Source organism: Molossus molossus, unplaced genomic scaffold (assembly GCF_014108415.1).
Source record: "Molossus molossus isolate mMolMol1 unplaced genomic scaffold, mMolMol1.p scaffold_m16_p_10, whole genome shotgun sequence".
In the NCBI taxonomy this organism is placed as follows: domain Eukaryota; kingdom Metazoa; phylum Chordata; class Mammalia; order Chiroptera; family Molossidae; genus Molossus; species Molossus molossus.
In genome coordinates, this window is record NW_023425345.1 from 69552163 (window position 1) to 69567837 (window position 15675).

The 15675-nt window shown below is 40.1% G+C and overlaps 1 protein-coding gene and 1 non-coding gene across 2 annotated transcripts in view; one reads left to right on the forward strand and one right to left on the reverse strand.

Annotated features, from left to right (window-relative positions):
- The first annotated feature begins 3431 nt into the window (after positions 1 to 3431).
- The window catches only part of TAFA2 (TAFA chemokine like family member 2), a 477447-nt gene continuing 465203 nt past the window's right edge, over positions 3432 to 15675 (forward strand). The window contains exon 1 of the mRNA XM_036252400.1: positions 3432 to 3666. The gene's annotated coding sequence lies outside the window, so the exon portion shown is untranslated. The remainder of the gene's footprint in view (positions 3667 to 15675) is intronic.
- LOC118624767 lies at positions 13691 to 13797 on the reverse strand. Its single transcript, XR_004958439.1, has one exon. It is a non-coding gene; the product is annotated as a U6 spliceosomal RNA (small nuclear RNA).

Consider the following 15675-nt stretch of genomic DNA (forward strand, 5'->3'; position numbering starts at 1 on the left):
GCAACCCAGGTACGTGCCCTTAGCGGGAACCAAACCCTGGTCTCTCCAGACCCCAGGTCAATGCTCTAACTGCTGAGCCAAACCGGCCAGGGCAATAACTTCTTCCTATTATGAATGAACCCAAGTCCTCTGGCTAAAGCTTTTCCATGTTTCTCTCAAACATCCATGTTTCTTTCTCTCTCCCTCCCTCCCTCCCTCCCTCCCCTCTTTCTCTAAAAAGAAAAATCAATTAAAAAACATACATCCTCAGGTGAGGATTTAAAAAATAATGGCATGGCCATCAGTGTGGTGATTGGGGATGGGGTGGAAGTGGAAGAGGGCATAGAGGGGATATAAATGGTGATAAAAAATAAAATAAAAATAAAATGTAAAATAAATAAATAAAATAATAATAAAACTAATAATAAGTATTATATTTAAATATGTTTCCCTTGTTAGTGATTTTATCTTAACATGCTTTGTTAAGAATTGTGTGCAGGTGCACACAATTGTCAATTCCCTTAATATAGAAAATAGCGTGTTTTAATGGGAGTGGTGGGGAAGGTAGAAAAACAAAATCAAACAAAAACCAAAACATCCTTAAATAGTAAGTTCATGAACATCTCTATATTAAAGTTATAGATGGGATCTAGCTTGAACTCGACCAAAGTAACAAAATATTATAAAATCCGTGGCACTATCTTTTATTAAAACAACCATCTAACCTAGTTAAAATATTTGATGCCTTTTAGATACAAAATAAGGTTGAATTACAAAGCATGTTAAGATAAAATCACTAACAAGGGAAACATATTTAAATATAATACTTAGTATTAGTTTTATTATTGCTGTTATTTTTTTATTTTACATTTTATTTTTATTTTATGTTTCCATCACCATTTATATCCCCTCTATGCCCTCTTCCACCTCCACCCCATCCCCTAATCACCATACTGATGTCCATGTCATTACTTTTCAAAGCCTCACCCGAGGATGTGTGTTTTTCTATCCTCACCCGAGGACATTTTTCAATTTTTTGTTCAGATAGAGTGGAAGGGAGAAAGAGGAAGAGAGAGAGAGAGAAACATCGATGTGAAAGGGACACATCGACTGGTTGCCACCCGCACGACTAGCCAGGGCCGGGGACAAACTGCAACCGAGGTACGTGCCCTTAGCAGGAACCGAACCTGGGTTTCTCTGGACCGCAGGCCGACGCTCTAATTGCTGAGCCAAACTGGCCAGGGAGAGGGTGTGTGTTTTTAATTGATTTTTCTTTTTAGAGAGAGAGGAAGGGAAAGAAAGAGGGAGGAAGAGAGAAAGACAAACATGGATCTGTGAGAGAAACATCAGTTGCCTCCCGTAGGTGCCTCAGTTACCTCCCCTACATGTCCCCACAAGGGATGGAACCCACAACCTTGGTATGTTCCCTGACCAGAATTGAACCCTGTACTCCCCTGACGCTGTACTCCCCTGACGCTCCACCCAACTCAACCACCAGGTCAGGACTCAAGCATTATTTTTATTTTATAGCCGATGGAGAGAACTTCGGATACCTATTTTGTCAATAATTTCAGTGAATCAGAGCTATAAAAGCATAACACCTTAGAGCTGAAGGAATTTAGTTACCTTGACAATTACTAGTCTAGTTGAATAAGAGGTATAAATATTGGCCCCAAAGCAGGATCTTTGAGATATCCCTAGTTGTAAGATTTCCTGGATCAGCATCCTATTTCTTTGCTGCAGATATATTTTTTTCTAAATCCATTATTAATACTTATTTATTTTGCATAATCTTCTAATCACTAGATTAAGGTTTTGCTCATCGGCAAAGCTGATCAAAGTGAGCCTAAGAAGACCCTTCCTTTGAGCTCACATGCATTCAGTTTAAACCAATACCCAATTTGATCTTACCTGTAAGGACATGACCTTCCAGGGTCTTGCACATTTCGGTAAATAGCACAAGATTATTTTACCAAGGACTCTGGTTACCTGATGCTGCAGTGCAAATCGTCTCTCTAAATCCATTAAAGGTTGTAATTGGTAAATCTGCAAAATTCTCTGAAACCAGATACTATTTTCTTTTTCTTTGTGGAAAAATCGCAATCCTAGTAGAGCCAGTAAAGCCTTCTAACCCGGTTCTTCCTGTAGAGGGAGACATAGTCCAGCTTTTACACCAATTGCCGACCTCTCATCTTTTACTGTCTTTCCCTGCAGGACCGCAGTTCGCTCTCAGCAGCAGCTGCGGCTGCTGACAGAACTGGCTATTGGGAGGAAGACCGAGGGAGGCATAGCCGCCTGGTCCTGCCGTCCCATTTTACTGCTTAACTAAACCTGGAGTGTTGGGACCTGTTCTATCCCTGCATTCTCCTTGCACTGTACGGAGAGGCCGGTCACTCTGTACTACTTTGGACAGCCAGGCTAGGTGGAGTTAAAGGTGTGGGTGAACAGGCGTTCTGCCCTTTGCGGTGACTTTTTAAAAGATACCACCGGTATTTTTTTGATTGTGTAGCACTTAGGAAAGGAGGCTGTGATTACCAAACCACTTACTCTTTTTCCTTCTGTCATTTTGATTTGTTTCCTCGGCCCCCTCCCCCGCCCCTCTTTCTTCCCTCGCCTCTAGCGAAGTGACATAGGCAACACTTGCTCTTGTTGGATGTTGGAACTCACACCTTTTCGGTGGTGCTGGTGCCAGGTACTGGGGAAAGGGGGACAGCGGCGACTTCCCTTCCTCCCAGCCCAGGATGCCCAGAGGGGCAGCGGTTGGGCTGCTTGGGGTTCTGCCCGCAGCACTTCTAGGAGGGATTGAGGGGCTGCAGCGGGCGAGGAGTTGCTGCTAATTGGACTCGGCGCAAAGTCTCCGACAGGGCACCAGCTGGGACCTCAGTGCTAAAAGCGAAACACGGGCGCCTGAACCGAGGAACCCCGGCGGCTTGCGGGCGGAGGACCGCGGAGCCCTGAACCTCCCCGCAACTCCTCCACCTTGGAGACCCGGAACCGGCGAGCGCCGGGGAACGTACGTGGCAGAGGCTGCTTTCCTGAAGGTGAACTGTTCCGTGCAATTGCCTTTCCCCCGAGAGCAAAAGGGAGGGCGGGAGCGAAGGCACGGAGGATGTGTGAGTGTGTCTGAGGAGAGACGACAAGGCGAGAGGCAAAGTCTGTACTAGGCGTTAAGAGCAAACAAATCGGAGATGGAGTAAGGGCGGTAATTGCTGCAAGACCGCCTCGGCTCGCGCAGTGGGGGCAGCTGAGCGCACCGCGCGCGTCCGGCGGGGAGAGCGGGCGACCGCGGGCGCTGGCCAGGGCTGCGGGACTTTGACTTGTCCTCAGTAAACAAATCTTTTGATTACTTTGACACTGTGACATAAAGAGGGGGGGGGAAAGAGACAAGGCTCACGTGCTCCACCTTCTACCCGCTTTAAGGGGATTCCAGTGTAAATATCAAGAGACTCCGGAGCCCTCTCTGCCATCGGAGGAGGAAACACACGCGCGCGCACACACGCACGCTCCAGACCTCACTCGCAAGCCCTCCACGAGCACACACCACCAGACTTCGGTTCCCTATGCCCCTGAACGGGGACGGCGGATTGGCATCTTGGAAGCGATGCAAGAGCGATAAGGCTGGCGCGGGCCCGCGGAAGCTGCAGGAGCATCGTTAGGTGTTGCCGCTACTAGAAAGCCGGGCTGCAGGTAAGTGTGAGTCGTGCCCCCCGCAGGCACTGGGGACTCGGGCGGCTGCTGGAGGACCCGGGGCCCGAAGCCCTCCCCTCGCCGGGGTCCAGGGCTATAGGGGGCTCGCCGGCGAAGGCAAGAGGTGAGAGCGGATGCTGGCCGGGCTGCCAGCGTCTCGCTCGCGGGCTGTCGGCGTAGGGGCGGGGGTAGAGGGGCGCCGAGAGGGGATCAGAGCACACGAGCAAGGTTCCGAGAGCGGTACCCTCCCTCCTTTTCGGCTCCATTTCTCCTAACGCTGCGAGCGACTCGGCCGAGGATTAAAGCGAATTTTAACTCGATCCTTCCGCCAGATCCATCTGAGTTGGTTACCATTTTGGACTCCTCACAAGGAGTTGGGGGTCGCGTTCGAGGCAGGACCGTTGAGGTGTGTCAGGTCGTCTTTCTGAAATCCCTACTTTCTGTCCACTTCTGATTAGCTAATTCTCGGGCCTGTCTGTAGACGGTGGGCGTTTCGAAGAGGCTCTGGATTTCTCTACCTCTGACTATTTTCATAAAGAATCATCTTGATAAGTTCCGGAGCCCCATCTATTTAAAGGTTTATTTCGATTTGGGAATGGACGCTTTATTACTGAATGAAATAAACCTTTCATAAAGGTTGCTACAAGAGCCTCAGGAAAAGGATCACTTTACGAACAGCGTTAAAAACACAAACACAAAACAAAACAAAACCCAAACAAACAGCTTCGAGAAACTAATGTTTTTTGTTTTTATTTTTCATTTCTTTCCGAATAAACCTTGCCAATAGCGCACGGTTTTTCTGCCTCTTTGCTTTGCTGTCCCTTTACTCCCTCCGGTTCCAAAAGGCCGGGCTCCTATCTGCAGGTGTTTTCTTTAGGCTACTGATCTTCACTTGTCAGAACGGGAATGTGTTGTTTCCAGAAACTGCCTTTGCAAAGGAAAGTTTTGAGATCCACCACCTGATTTCTCCCAGGACTGCAGGCTGAGCTATCTAGTCTCCACTTGAAAAGGAGGAACTGGGGGCGCTTGCAGAGCCCCCGGGTAGACGCGATGCTTTCCTCTTCAGTATTCATTTCTGACCGAGTGTTAAACAATCGCCCGAAGCGTTTGGAATCAAAGGTGTAGTTGGTACTGTGGCTACTTATCCTCTCTTCACCTTTTGCTGGGCGAGTTTGGCTTGTGGTAGTGAGACAGAAAAGAAAATATCTTCGTTTTGTGAGTGTTAAATCGCTTCTTGCATTTTGCAGAAATGCAAAAACAAAAACAACCCCCCCCCCCCCCAACAAACCTATATGCAACCTTTACTCTGAAAAATACCCACAAAGCAGTCAGTATGAGTCCTTCACTCAGGACAGGATGAATTTCAATGACTATTGACTGAAGGATAATTATCTGGTTTCTGTCTTCCCAACTAGATTGTTTGAGACATTAATGTTCAAGACTGTAATCAATTAACACATTAAAACTGCTCTATTAGGCAATGTAAGTTAAGACAATTGAGTAATTAATGTAAGATTTCTGTGGTCAATAACTAGCAAAACCCTAGCATTAAGATTATATGTATTTTACTCCAGCCTTTCTGTGTTTCTACATGTACTCTTAGGCAGGTGACTCTTTTACAGTTTCAAATTTGGCACCTAAAGAACCTCAGAAATGATCAGACACATGTGATTTAATTTTTTCTTTCCTGTTTTATTCTCTTCTGGTTCTCATCCTGGGTCAATTGTTTGCATTTTGCCCTCTTTAGAGTCCTAATTTTTAAAACCACCAGTAGCCATCGAAAGGTCATCAGTAACTACACTGGGGTTTATTTTTTTTGGTTTTCTTAATTTTCAATAAAAAAAAACAGGACTGCATTATTTATAGCTAGAATACTATGAGAACACGGCATGCCAACTGAATGCTTAGGCACGGTGACTCTTAAGAGGCAGAGCATAGTTTTAGTGTGTTGCTTTCTGTTAGGCATTTTTTGAGATTAGAATCTTGATTCTTTAGCACCTTTAATAAGTTCTTGTAGTTTAGGATGCATAAACTTACATATTAATATGTAGTGCTATGATATATGTCTCTTAAAGAAGAACCAGAACCTTGACATTAGTGCTACAAGTTGTGCTAAAGGGGAATCGAAGTTTACTGAGTTCGTGATTTTGAATCTGAAAAATGTTAGTTATTGTAACAATGACAAATTGTAGAATGAAGATTTATTGAGATGCCCATGGGTCTATGTAAAAAATGATACATATTGCTTAGAGACTGCATTATGGTATTTACTAACCACAAAGTTATAAATTGTGATGGCACAGCTATAAAAAGGTCTGTTTGTAGACATGATTAGTTTTCCTTTATTTTTTAAAGATGTTTTTATTGATTTTTTTAGAGAGAGAGAGGAAGGGAGAGAGAAATAGCAACATTGATGTGAGAGAGAACATCAATAGACTTCTCCTGCATGCCCCTCACTGGGGATCTAGTCTGAAACCTGGGCATGTGTCCTGATAGGGAATCGAACCTGGACCTCTCAGTCCCTGGGATGATGCTCAATCCACTGAGCCACACTGGCTGAGCTGTTAGTTTTTCTTTTTAAAAATTTATTAAGTAATGAAACTTAGGGGTAATACAAGAGTTTATAAAAATTATTTTGAATATTAGAAAATTTTAGTGATCCTGGATCCAGTATCTTCAATATAGTATTTTAATGACCCTTTTACAGTGTGCTTTTGAACATTGAAATGTTGAAAGTGTATTTTGGGGTTAACTTGTCACTAATTGCAGGTTCTGGATAACCCTGTATGGGTAGGGTAAGATGTGCCCCTTGAGCATTTTCCAGGCATTTCTTATCATGGGCCCTAATAGAAGGTACTGTCAGATTCTGCCTAAGTTCAGCTGTGGCTGCAAGCTGATGAACATTTGTCTCTCTAATGTGTGTTTTAAACTAGGAATGTTCCAAGTGTCATCAGTTATTTCTAATATATTTGAGAAGATGAAACAACCAGAGTGCAAACAGTTCAGTGCCCATGCTTTTACTTCTCCAGTATTTTATTAGAGATGCCTCATTAAGTCACATTATTCTGCAGCTGTTTTGTTCATTAAAGATTCAAGTAAAAATAAGGAACTTTACTGTGCAATGCAGTTTTGTTTCCTTGGTGAAAAACCATAAGTGGAAGTAAAATAATCATCTAACATAGTCACCTTTGATCTATGCCTCACTTTTACAAATGCTATTCATCAACCTGTTATTAGTAGGGCTCCATCAAAACACAGAGAAGAAACAGGTTAGCACATATGCTGCTAGATATGAAGGCCAAACTAGCTGAATCAACCTCATATCTGGTCCGCATACTTGCATAGTATTTCACATAAGAAATCTTGTTTAGGAAGCATTGATTTTTTTTTAATGCCATGCAATATGATGAATTTGCCATTTCGTTCAGAAATTCTTTGGTTAACTTTATTTTAAACTATAGTATTTGAAGCATATTGAACTAACCACTGGAAGAGGAGGAATAATTTTACAGTGAGTTTCCATAAGTCTTTTTATAGAACAGTTTTACTTTAGGTTTGGCACAGGCTGACATGGGGGAGATGGAAAGATGGGCCTGGCAACAGACACCTAGAAGTTAGTTTTTATTTTTTAGTTGTCATTGACCACTGATTTATTGGGTAATTTTTAAAAGAAAGTGTGATTCTATTCATTTGGCACAGTGATTTACTGACCTTGTCAATGAAATATAACTAACAATTCTTGTCTTCTACTTATTCTTTACAGAAAATTTTTGAGGAATAGTTAGAAAATTACTATTTAAATATTTCTCGGCACTATCTAATCTCTGTATCTATACATATATATGCACATGCATACATATATACAAATGCTTTTAATGGCACCCATAGAAAATTCTGGTTTGATATTGAAGGGGGTGAGAACAACTTTAAAAATGTCTACATTTTTAGGTACATAGTTTTTCACTACTTTGCATGATTTGACCGAGAGTGCAGCTGTATCCATGGTGTAACAAGGTCGTTTATAATTGAGTTTTACTGTTTGAGCCACTGTTACATGCAGTATATTTTTCCTCTTTAGTTCTTCTTTTGGAGGTATTTTTGTCCTTGCTCTGCTCACTGCCTGTCTAACTGCCTACTACATTTTTATTTGTTAGGCTACAAATGCAAAAATAAATCAACTTTGTCCTCTATATAGGGACACTTTGGCATGTGTTTATTGACACTGCGAAAATTTCAACACATTTTAAATGTGGAACATATCTGTATGCTGTCTTTATTAAATATGTGCCTCCACAGTCCAAACATAAACCATGAGTTACATTAGAGCATACTCTTCTGGGTTACAAATGTTATCTATGCATTTTCCAGAAACATATTGATAGTGTACTCCAAATTTATGTTAGAGTTCCCAAACCCACCCACTTTCAATGTATATTCCACATGTATATGTTGGATTTTATCCTGTGCTGTAATGATAGACATTCTAGTCCCCGGAATCAGTGAAAATCTGGCCTATTTAGGCAATTGATTGTTATGACCATTGGAAAATGTAAGACTTTCAGGTTACATGGGATTCAGATGAAAAGGGACTATATTAGCTATAAGGAGAACATTGCATTTTGTTCACAGTGATCCATATGGGGTATGAGAGATAACTAAGGAATCAGAGTTTATAGTACGCTTTTATTAGATAAGGCCCTTTTAATCACTTCCTTTAGCCTCCTGAATTACTACATAGTAGCTGTAATTGTTTTATGATTTCCTCTGAATGGCCAGTTAGTGAAGATACAGCAGTCTCCCTTTCCCTTAGCAATAGCACAAACATAGTCATTCAATTAAATTTATCTTTATTTTTGCAACTCTTTACAGAGATTGGATGATGTGATAATGATGCATTCTTAGCAATTTTGGTGGTAGGCTGAATTTAGCACTTTGACAAAGTGGGGACAAGCCTCCTTTGCTTTTTTATCTCCCTGTGCTCTGTAATGCTAACTTTTCACATAAAGTCTGGAGAGTGCAAAGTAGATTTTGATGAATGCAAGCTAAATATTTTTATGTTTTTTTTTTTCTGTTATGAACTAGTCACTATATAATTGCGTGCATGTGAATAGGCTACTGTGTTGACCTTTAAAGGTCATGCAAAGATTCTAAACCTTTCAATTTCCAGTGTTAATTGCCTATAGCCTCCTGTTGCTGCATATGGAGCTTTCTGTTGAGTGTAATAATACAGAGTAATACTTTAGTTTTCTGTGGCAGATTATGCAGCTCTTTATAAGCATTTTTGAAGGTATCCATAGTAGGCACTGTGACAGAAGATTTTTGGAAAAATGCATTTGTGCTTTGGAATTAAAGTGTTTAAACCAGAATGGCCTGGGCTATGGGGAGATAGACAGATTCTTTCTGGAACAAAATTTCCATCATTCAAAATTATTATCTATATGTAAAAACTGCATAGGTTTATTTTATTCTGGCTGAATTTTTCTTGATTAGTGTCCTTGGAGATTCCATTGAAATTGTACTTAAAGCCTTGGCTGGGTTTGCTCAGTGGTTAGAGCATCGGCCTGCAGTCCGGAGAGACCTGGGTTTGGTTCCCGCTAAGGGCATGTACCTCGGTTGCAGTTTGTCCCCGGCCCTGATTGGGTCATGCGGGTGGCAACCACTCGATGTGTCCCTTTCACATTGATGTTTCTCTCTCTCTCTCTCCCTCTCACTCTATCTGAACAAAAGATGGAAAAATGTCCTCAGGTGAGGATAGAAAAAAAAAAAAGAAAAAAGAAATTGTACTTAAATATTGGAGGAAGTATGCTTGCTCCCTCCTGCTCTATTATGAAAAAGACCATCTATATGAGAAAAGCAAGGTGTGTTGTTTGTTCCAGTTTGCTTTTTTCTGGCTTCATATTCTTTGTCTTTGTAGGTTGTAAAGTAAGCAAAAGCAGGGAAGTAAAAAAGGGTTATGTGGTTATGGGAATCTTAACAAAACCTCAAGCTACTAGTAATGAGACACAGAGACTTTGTTAGAAGATATTGTTCTAGAGGACAGATTTTCTACGGCTCTAAAACTTGGTCTATTCAAACAATAGAGCTCTATGTACTGATGCAGTGGATTTGTGACTGCTCAGATCAGTCAAGAATTCAGAAATGGCCAATAAAGATCATTTGAGGAAAACAACATAAACACACTATTTTTTTTTCAAATATTCACTCAAGGATATTTTCCCATTGATTTTCAGATAGAGTGCACACACACACAGACGCACACACACATCAATGTGAGAGAAACACATCAGTTGGTTGCCTCCCCCATGACTCTGACCAGGGCCGGGGATTGAACCACAACTGAGGTATGTGCCCTTGACTGGAATGGAACCCATCACTGTTTTGTCTGTGGGCTGATGCTCTAACTGCTGAGCCAAACCGGCCAGGGCTAAACACACACTTTTTATTTGTATTAATTTATGGACAGTTCCAAATCCATTTAAGGTGGACAAAGCTGGTTATTATTACCATTTCTTTCTTAGTTTAGTTTTGCCTTGTTATAGGTGTATAGTGAATAGCATGCTCAAATTAGTTGGTACTGGAGAGTGTAGTAAATTTCTTCTTACAGTGACTATCAGACATATTAATATCAGTGACCTGGTCCTGCTTTTGTTTGTATTTTCTTCAGGAAGTTTAGTTGAATTGAACAGAATAGCTCTAACTTTAGTCCTTCTCTTTTATGGTGTGTAAGGAGAAAGGAGGTAGATGACCCACCTTTCAGTCAGGCAATCCAAAGGCCCAGGGCAGAGTGAAAGGGCATTGTAATCTCCTACTCCATAAAAACATTTAGGATAGTTTTAAGTTCAAGGAAAATTTCTAACCTAATTTTTTTTTCAGCTTTAGTTCTTGAAATGTTATATTACAGTAGTTTCCTGCTGAGATATGTATTTAGCATTGTTGAAAACACCTTTTAGAGTGATCATTGGTATGTTTATAAATTTATCAGAATTGGGTCAAAATTTAGGTTTTGCTGTTTAATGATATATTTGCTCATCATTTGCTGAGTGGTTAAAATTCATTGGCTTGCATTTTGGTTAGCAGATACATTTTGAAAATGACTATTAATATTATTATTTTTTATTTTCTATCTTTATTGTTGAAAGTATTGCAGCCCTGGCCAGTGTGGCTCAGCGGTTAGAGCGTCGGCCCACGGACCAGAGAGGCCCGGGTTTGGTTCCCACTAAGGGCACATACCTCGTTGCTGTTTGTCCCCGGCCCTGGTTGGGGTAGTGTGGGTGGCAACCACTCGATGCATCTCTCTCGCATTGATATTTCTCTCTCTCTCTCTCCTCTTCCCTCTCTCCCTCCCGCTTTATCTCAACATAAAATGCAGGAATGTCCTCAGGTGAGGATAAAAAAAAAAAAAAGAAAGTATTACAGATGTCCCCTTTCTGTCACCCATTGACTCCTCCTCCTCCTCCCCACTCCCACCTTACTTCTGCCTTCCCCACATTATTGTTTATATCCATTGGTTATGCATATGTGCGTGTATGCTCTCTGGTTTATCTCTTCTCACCATTCCTTCCCTCTGAGGTTTGTCAGTCTGTTCCCTACTTCCATGTCTCTGGATCTATTTTGATCATCAGCGTATTTTGTTCATTATATTCCATAAATAGGTGAGATCATGTGGTACTCTGACTGGCTTATTTTGCTTAGCATAATACATTCCATGTCCTTCCATGTGAAAATGGCTATTATACAAGCAGTGTGGTTACGGTGGTGAGAGCTTTGGAAATGCTTTTGTAGTCTACCAACAAATAACCATATAACCACAAGCAAACCACTCTATTTCTTTGTGCCTCAGTTTCTCAGCAATGTATTTCTTTCAGTTAAGTTTTCAAGACAATTAAAAATTAAAGAAAAAATTTCCCCTGTATTTAGACCTACTAAGTATCATGGTGTGGGAGGAATAGCACCGTAAGACATACCTTTTAGTTAGGTGGTCAGGGGACATCTAGCACATAGTTCCTGGCACATCAGTAAATGTCCCATAAATGCTTCTCAATAAGTGATTTATAAAACTTGTCCAGCTTTCTAAGATTGAAATGATGATGATGATGATAATGATGATTATAGTGATGACTAAAGACTATAGATGTGGGGACATAAAATTGAATCAGACTATATGTTATAATCCAGTTTAGTTATCTTGTCTAAAAGTATCATGCTGTTTTGTTGCAAAACAATTTGGGGGATAGGCCATGGGTCTAAGGCTTGTTAGGGTTACATGTCTTTTCTCTACTGCTGGTTTTTATAGTCACTGAAATACAATGAACAACCAGAATAGAACTAGACTAGCAAATGAGTAATCTTCAGATACCTATTGATAATTAAACACATTCATCCAAAATCTATAAATGAATTTCAAAAAAAAAATCTTTATTGTTGCAAGTATTACAGATGTCCCTCCTTTCTTCCCCCATTGACAGTCTCCTCCCCACTCCCTCACCCCCTTCCCTCTGAGGTTTGTCAGTTTGTTCCCTACTTTCATGTCTCTAGATCCGTTTTGTTCCTCAGCTTATTTTGTTCCTTATATTCCACAAATAAGTGAGATCATGTGATACTTGTCTTTCTCTGATTGCCTTATTTTGCTTAGCATAATGCTCTCTAGGTCCCTCCATGCCATCTCAAAGGATAAGAGATCTTTCTTTCTTACAGCTGCATAGTACTCCATTTTGTATATGTACCACAACTTTTTTATCTATTTGTCTACTGATGGACACTTGGGCTGTTTCCAGATCTTAGCTATTGTAAATAGTGCTGCTACGAACATGGGGGTACACATATTCTTTCTGATTGGTGTTTCAAGCTTCTTAGGGTATATTCCTAGAAGTGAGATCACTGGGTCAAATGGCAATTCAATTTTTAATATTTTGAGGTAACACCATAGTGTTTTCCATAGTGGCTGCACCAGTCTGCATTCCCACCAGCAGTGTACTAGAGTCACCTTTTCTCCACACCCTCGCCAACTCTTGTTGTTTGATGATTTGTTGATGGCAGCCATTCTAACAGGTGTGAGGTGATACCTCATTGTTTTAATTTGCATCTCTCTGATGATTAGTGATGTTGAGCATGTCTTCATATGTCTCTTGGCCATTTGAATGTCCTGTTTGGAGAGTGTCTCTTTAGTCCCTCTGCCCACTTTTTAATTGGGTTCTTTGTCTTCCTTTTGTTGAGTTGTATGAGCCCCTTTATATGTTTTGGATATTAGCCCCTTAGCTGATATATCATTGAAAAATATGTTCTCCCATATATTGGGTTCCCTTTTCATTTTGATGCTGGTTTCTTTTGCTGTGCAGAAGCTTTTTATTTTAATGTAGTCCCATTTATTAATTTTTCCTGTGTTTCTCTTGTCCTAGGCAATGTATCAGTGAACATTTTGCTATGTGTGATGTCTGAGATTTTGTGCCTACATTTTCTTCTAGGATTTTTATGATTTCACGACTTACATTTAAGTCTTTTATGCATTTTGAGTTTGTTCTTGTGTATTGTATAAGTTCGTGGTCTAGTTTCATTCTTTTTGCATGTACCTGTCCAATTTTCACAGTATCATTTATTGAAGAGACTGTCTTTACTCCATTGTATGCTCTTTCCTCCTTTGTTAAATATTAATTGAGCATACTGTCTTGGGTTTATTTCTGGGTTCTTTGTTCTGGTCCATTGATTTGTATGCCTGTTCTTGTGCCAGTGCTAGAATCTTTTGATTACAATAGCTTTGTAGTATAACTTGATATTTGATGTTGTTATCCTTCCAACTTGTTCTTATTTTTCAAGATTGCCATGGCTATTCACGGTATTTTTTGGTTTTATATAAACTTCTGGAGTATTTGGTCTGGATTTGTGAAATATGCGTTGGTATTTTAATAGGGATTGCATTGAATCTATAGATTTCTTTGGGTAATATGGACATTTTAATGATGTTGATTCTTCTAATCCATGAACATGGTATATGCTTGCACTTTTTTTATATCTTCCTCTATTTCTGTTTTCTTTTTTGGAACGCTTCACGAATTTGTGTGTCATCCTTGCGCAGGGGCCATGCTAATCTTCTCTGTATTGTTCCAATTTTAGTATATGTGCTGCCGAAGCGAGCACTATTTCTGTTTTCAATGTCCTATAGTTATCTGAGAACAGGTCTTTTATCTCTTTGGTTAAGTTTATTCCTAGATACCTTAATTTTTTTTGTTGCAATGGTAAATGGTATTTTTTAAAGTTATTCTTCCTGAGTGTTCATTATTGGTGTATAAAAATGCCATTGATTTCTGGATGTTAATTTTGTATCCTGCTACTTTGTTAAATTTATTTAATACATCTAGTAGTTTTTTAGTGAAGTCTTTAGAGTTTTCTATGTACAATATATGTCATCTGCAAATGATGACTGTTTCACTTCTTCCTTTCCAATTTGAATGCCTTTTATTTTTACTTCTTATGTGATTATTGTGGCTAAGATTTCAAGTACTATGTTGAATAAGAGTCATGAAAGTAGACATCCCTGTCTTGTTCCTATTCTTTATTTTTTATATGCATTTTTATTTATTTTTTTGTTACAGATATTTCACCTTTTTACCCCATTGGCACCCCCCACCCCACCCCCCCTCCACCCTGTCCCCGGCTTAGTTGTCCATGTCCATTGGTCATGCACACATGCATATAAGTTCTGTGGTTTATCTCTTCCCATCCCCCCACCCCCCATCCCCTCTTCTGAGGGACATCAGTCTGTGCCCTACTTCCATGTGTCTGGGTCTACTGTATTCCTCAGACTGTTATGTTCATTATATTCCGTATATAAGTGAGATCATGTGGTATTTGTCTTTTTCTGCTTGGCTTCTTTCACTTAGGATAATACTTTCCAGGTCCCTCCATGTCGTCTCAAAGGATAAGAGATCTTTCTTTCTTACCGCTGCATAGTACTCCATTGTGTATATGTACCACAGCTTTTTTATCCATTCGTCTACTGGTGGACACTTGGGCTGTTTCCAGATCTTAGCTATTGTAAATAGTGCTGCTATGAACATGGGGGTACATATATTCTTCCTGATTGGTGTTTCAGGCTTCTTAGGGTATATTCCCAGCAGTGGGATCACTGGGTCAAATAGAAGTTCAATTTTTAATTTTTTGAGGTAGTACCATATTGTTTTCCATAGCGGCTGTACCAGTCTGCATTCCCACCAGCAGTGTATTAGAGAAGTGATTTTAGTTTTTGTCCTGTATATAAATTTTTGAGAATTTATAAGTCCTGGGAAATTTTAATTTATTTGTTTAATAAATATTTATTGAACAATTTCTGGGTGCTTGACTTATACCTGTCCTCACCAAAGTTACATTTCATTATATTACTTCAAGTTTTGAAACAAATCTTGTGGCATGGTTCAAAAATGTATTGTGCTTATCTGCACTTGCTATGAATTCTTGTTTATAACTGTGAAGAACAGTTCTGAAAAGAAATAGTTAAAATGTTTGAATTGAAATGACTTGTGTAGGAAAACAGCATAGTATATATTTAAAATGATATAGTATATAATTCAGTGGATTAATTCCAGCTCACAAGGTTGATGATCAAACCTAGGGTAACACAAAGAGTAGCTCCTTTTCATGAATTATATATATGAAAGAATAAATTCCGATAGGCTGAATGATTTGAGGTCAGTGACATGATGCTCCTTAGAGCCTCTTAAAAATGTTGCAAATTCAAATGCCTATGGGGGTCAGGCTGGGAATGTGAATGAATGAAGCGGACCAAATGAAAGATGACAAATGGCAACTGACACTCAGCCTCGGTTACAGTGTTGAGGAGACCATACGGAGTGGTGGAGATCATGGCCAACATCTAAGGGGGACAGCTGAACCGTGGCTCTACTTATTGACATGCCAGAATATAGGTCTGGTATTGCCAGATTTTCTAATTTGTAGAAAAGAACTTAGATGTGCAGATTTTTTGATGTGAAAGTCCCAGATTTTTAAATGCTGGTAATG